This window comes from Sinocyclocheilus grahami, unplaced genomic scaffold (assembly GCF_001515645.1).
Source record: "Sinocyclocheilus grahami isolate Dianchi unplaced genomic scaffold, SAMN03320097.WGS_v1.1 scaffold1159.1, whole genome shotgun sequence".
Classification (NCBI taxonomy): Eukaryota; Metazoa; Chordata; class Actinopteri; order Cypriniformes; family Cyprinidae; genus Sinocyclocheilus; species Sinocyclocheilus grahami.
In genome coordinates this window covers 230,035-235,945 of record NW_015506338.1, presented here as the reverse complement: position 1 = coordinate 235,945, position 5,911 = coordinate 230,035, and positions in this window count along the sequence as shown.

Sequence of the window (5,911 nt, the reverse complement as noted above, 5' to 3'; positions counted from 1 at the left end):
TCTGAATGGTCTTGTGTTCAGATTAAGAAGTGTAAAAATGGAGCAACGCAAGCTGAATGACCAAGCAAACTCTCTAGTGGACCTTGCAAAGGTAAGATACCTTTGAGTGAATTTTAATATATTGTAAGTCTACAGGTGTCAAATGAACAGACACGATTTTATAATTTGATTTGTTTTTTTTCTCTGTTTCGTCTACAATATGGTTTCAGTATGTGGTACTGATCATTTGTTTCCTTGCAAAGAGCAACTAAGCATATGGTTGATGTCAGTTCATTTATTATATTTCCTTTACAAAATGTCCTCATGTTCACTTTTGCTATTTATTTCTCTCTTGCTATGCACAATTCATCATGCTGCTTAATGGTCTGGAAAAGCTTTCATCTCCTTAGAAAAAAGAATAACTGATGGGATACCTGAGATGTTAAAATAGCCTGATAAATTTGAAACCCTGCATTTGTACTTCCCTCACGGCAATTTTTAGACGGACTAAATAGCGAGCCTTGGGGAATACCAGGCATGCTGCCAGCCTGACTCTGCAAAACCCACAGCAACCTGGGAAAGGGATACACTCGAGATCTGATGAGTCAGCTGGAACAGCCTCTCGCACGAGCACACACTCTCTCGCATGCCGGAGCTGTGACATTCAAACATCCGCAGTGGTCATATTCCAGCAACCCCTGTCAGGGCTTTGCCATGAGAGCCATTATTTAGTGTTACCCAATTACCCTCCTGTCCAGCACCTCCCAAAGAAACCGGAGAGGGTGACATTGAGGCGGAGTGTGATGTGATATGACATACTGATTTCTGTCTCCTTTTATCATTGCCATAATTGCCTCTCACCATCAGAGGGCAGTATAACATTAATCATAGCTGCAGCTGTTCCCAGTGGCAATGAATCCTATAATGCAGCTTAAAATAATTTAAGCAACTGCAGTGCTTCTGCAACCTTCAGACAGCCCGCGGGCCCTGATATGGTGCTTCTGCAACTTTTGCTTCCACACCTGTGATCCATTTAATTTTTCAAGTTCTTTTGTTCATTTTTAGGATAATGATATTATTTGTAAGCTTTTCTTCAGAAAGTTATGGAGACAGTTTCTTTCGTTTGTTCTCTTTAGTAGTATTTGCTAAGGCAAGTGTCACTATTGCTCATACTTATGGTGAGGGATTTGAACAAACCTCTAAGCCAAAGTGTTAAACTACATTGCATAACTCATCCCACACCCTTACCGACTACAGACATGAATTATGTTTCAAATCATGTGACTTGTTAAGGGAAGGTGTGTAGTAGGAGGGAGCTGAGCCATTTCTAGAGACCAGAATATCAGTGTTATTATCTTTTTAAATAAGTAAGCAGCCACAAAGATCTCCCTTGCAACCACACAATAATCTGCTTAAAAAATACTCTGAGTCCTCCTTACTAGAGATTGAGTGACCGCTGAAATGCTGTATAAGTTGATCATTATTATGACTGTTATTAGTAAGCTACACATTTCTAATTTGGAGAACAAATTCTGATAGCACAATAAATAAGTTACTTTATCTGTGAAGTTGTCTGTAAAGAAATATTCTTTCTAGCTTTCCCCCCACCAAATGGTGCCATTTATCGCTAGACCCGATATTTTAGAGAAAATGATTAAGCATTATGCATTGCTAAGGTGCAGGGCCCCAAAACGGTTTGACTGATATTTTTAGAGATATTCACACTTGTGTGATATTTTTACTTATGTTTGCACTTAACCGATATTCAGACGTTTGTGCGTATTGTTAAAAAATATAGTTAATTTTCAAAAAAAGACTATTCTTGTCAATTTATCAGAAAAAATATCAGTGCCAATAATCAGTTTGACCTGTATTTTACCAATATTCACATATAGACAAAATTGTGAATATCGGTAAAAGAAGTAGTTCATTTCTCATCAGGGCAATCCATCACCCCAGTGCTTTTTAGAGCATGCGGCAGGGTTTGACATGTCACATGACTGATTTTGTCATCTTTTAAAATGTTTATTAAAACCTGATCACGCATGCTTACAAAACATGATCATTTACGAATCTCTGTTAATTATAACCTCTCCCTCGCTTCACCTCAGACTCAAAACATCATGTACGATCTGGTCTCGGACCTGAACGAGCGGGGCGAGGACATGGAAAAGAGGATCGCGCTGCTGGAGACCAAACTGGAGACGTTGCTCAGCAACTTGCAGGCGCTTCCAGGCCTCATCAGTCAGGTGATCAGCCAGCAACACCGGGACTTCCTGGAGGTGCAACTCCAGCCGTACGACAAACACAGCCACGAGCGCTCGCAGTCCGTCTCCCGGCGCCGATCGTCTTCCACCGCGCCGCCTACTTCCTCCGAGAGCAGCTAGAGCTGCCAGCCCAGCCGGCGTCTCCGGAGAAGACTTTCGCCATCATATGGCCAAGTTGCATTTTACTGTAAAGCCTTATGGTTTCAATAAAGTATTATCCAAATTCTGATGACACCATCAGAGGTTACTGGGGATAATGCGGTTGAAATGGAAACGTCCACACATATCTTGTCTTGTTTTTTTGTTTTTTTTTACCTCAATAAATGATGCTGTTTCTCTGTTGACAGGATCACAGAGAGACTTTTCTCAGTAACTAATGATGGAAAGATATCAGGTGAGCAAGTCCTCCCGGGGGACTTAATTCAGGAAAGCAATGTGACGACCTCAAACGGCACTGAACAGTGCCAGACTAGTGCTTCCTACCGAATTGTCTGTCTCTGCGTATATGAATGAGATCTGACCTGTTCTTTGAATCAACAGGCATTAATAACTCTTTATTGAGGAACTAATAGCATGTCTGAACCCAAGACAGGGGCAGATGAGGAATGCCTCCCCTTCCTGTCCAATGAGCGAAACCTTAGATTCACACTCTCAAAAGAAAGCCTATATCTTTTAGGTTCGAAACGGCATCAGCTGTAGTGTTTTTCTGTTGTAAGCCCTCTAAAAGTGACTATTCCGGGGGCCATGTTGCAAACAATTTACTCCTCTCGAATTGAATGCATCTGAATCTATACTTGCACTTTTTATCAATGCACTTCAACGCTTACTGACTATAATATGAATTTATGTTGCTCATTAAAATAGAAAGACACCTTTAGTCATAGGATAATGGCCAGAATGTACAACGATAATGATTGTGTAGGCTACGGCAAGGGCAGCAAATGAGACCTCAACTGAAATGACTGTGCTTACAATGTAGATGTTCGATGGCTGCTGATTTTGCACCAACGTCTCCATTAGTTCCAACGGCGATTGACGTATCTTTATGGTGTAGCTGAGGGGAAACGCTCTCGGTTCACTGTGTGCTTTATGCTTAAACGGTCTTCAAAACGAGACGAGATCTACCGGATGCTATTTATTGACGTAGATCTGTTTAAGAGCAGCAACTATCTTGTATATGTTTGGAAATGCCTATTTTTGTATTTCAACGAGGACAAGCACACCTCCAAATGCGTATGTCTTTCTCAAAGGATGTGTGGTAAAGAACTGTACTTGAGTGTGGACGTGGAATGTAGAACCAAAGCTTTCAAAATGGGTGGAAAGTAGGGAAACAGATGGTACTGTGGACGATCTTAAGCTGTACTATTGTACTGTAATGGATTTCTCTGGGATGGCCCTGTGAATTCAGCCTGTTTTCTGGTGTTAAAGGTCAAACAATTCCACAGCACAAATCAAAATAAAGAAGTCTCATGCTTATTTTCCGATCAATCAGTCTCACGCCTTTCAGAATGTAAACACAAATGTCTGTCTGATGCAAATAATTGATTACTACAAGACTATTTATTGTAGGAGAGATTATGACTGGTTCACCATACTTTACTATCATTTATTGATAGCATGTTATTGATAGATCTGTGCACTTTAGATTCTAAAGATATATGATGGTTATACACCGGAGAAGACTTTCGCCATCATATGGCCAAGTTGCATTTTACTGTAAAGCCTTATGGTTTCAATAAAGTATTATTCAAATTCTGATGACACCATCAGAGGTTATCGGGGATAATGCGGTTGAAATGGGAACTTCCACACATATCTTGTTGATTTTTTTTTTTTTACCTCAATAAATGATGCTGTTTCTCTGTTGACAGGATCACAGAGAGACTTTTCTCAGTAACTAATGATGGAAAGATATCAGGTGAGCAAGTCCTCCCGGGGGACTTAATTCAGGAAAGCAATGTGACGACCTCAAACGGCACTGAACAGTGCCAGACTAGTGCTTCCTACCGAATTGTCTGTCTCTGCGTATATGAATGAGATCTGACCTGTTCTTTGAATCAACAGGCATTAATAACTCTTTATTGAGGAACTAATAGCATGTCTGAACCCAAGACAGGGGCAGATGAGGAATGCCTCCCCTTCCTGTCCAAATAGCAAAAACCCTAGATTTACACTCTCAAAGGAAAGCATATATCTTTTAGGTTAGGAAACGGCATCAGCTGTAGTGGATCTTCTGTTGTAAGCCCTCTAAAAGTGACTATTCCGGGGGCCATGTTGCAAACAATTTACTCCTCTCGAAATGAATGCATCTGAATCTATACTTGCACTTTTTATCAATGCACTTCAACGCTTACTGACTATAATATGAATTTATGTTGCTCATTAAAATAGAAAGACACCTTTAGTCATAGGATAATGGCCAGAATGTACAACGATAATGATTGTGTAGGCTACGGCAAGGGCAGCAAATGAGACCTCAACTGAAATGACTGTGCTTACAATGTAGATGTTAGTTGGCTGCTGTTATTGCACCAATGTCTCCATTAGTTCCAACGGCGATTGACGTATCTTTATGGTGTAGCTGAGGGGAAACGCTCTCGGTTCACTGTGTGCTTTATGCTTAAACGGTCTTCAAAACGAGACGAGATCTACCGGATGCTATTTATTGACGTAGATCTGTTTAAGAGCAGCAACTATCTTGTATATGTTTGGAAATGCCTATTTTTGTATTTCAACGAGGACAAGCACACCTCCAAATGCGTATGTCTTTCTCAAAGGATGTGTGGTAAAGAACTGTACTTGAGTGTGGACGTGGAATGTAGAACCAAAGCTTTCAAAATGGGTGGAAAGTAGGGAAACAGATGGTACTGTGGACGATCTTAAGCTGTACTATTGTACTGTAATGGATTTCTCTGGGATGGCCCTGTGAATTCAGCCTGTTTTCTGGTGTTAAAGGTCAAACAATTCCACAGCACAAATCAAAATAAAGAAGTCTCATGCTTATTTTCCGATCAATCAGTCTCACGCCTTTCAGAATGTAAACACAAATGTCTGTCTGATGCAAAGAATTGATTACTACAAGACTATTTATTGTAGGAGAGATTATGACTGGTTCACCATACTTTACTATCATTTATTGATAGCATGTTATTGATAGATCTGTGCACTTTAGATTCTAAAGATATATGATGGGTTAACGTTGGATTATTTACAGCAATCGATTTATACATTTATAATAAACTATAAAGCACGTTGTCCTTGAACAGTCTCCACTATAGTTTGCTTCAATTCACATTTATTTGTATAGCACTTTTTAATATACACATTGTTTCAAAGCAGCTCTACAGAAAATGAATGTTTCTACATTACGAATAAGAGTTCTGTTAACAGGTGTAATGGTAGAAATTTTCTGAAATTAGGCTGTACAAATCATGCAGTTAAGTAACGGCATGTATTCATAAACAGTTAAATATATACAGAAACAATGAACAAATTAAAGCAATGGTTACATGATGTGATCATGTTGATTACAATGCAAGGAAAATGTAGCAGTTTTGTATGTTTATTCAGAGTCAGCTTCATCTGAAGTCCTCTGAAGGGTGGGCGTCATCTCTTCACAGGTGTTGGGTCATCTGAAGTCTTCGTAAGAGGCTGGATATAGTCAG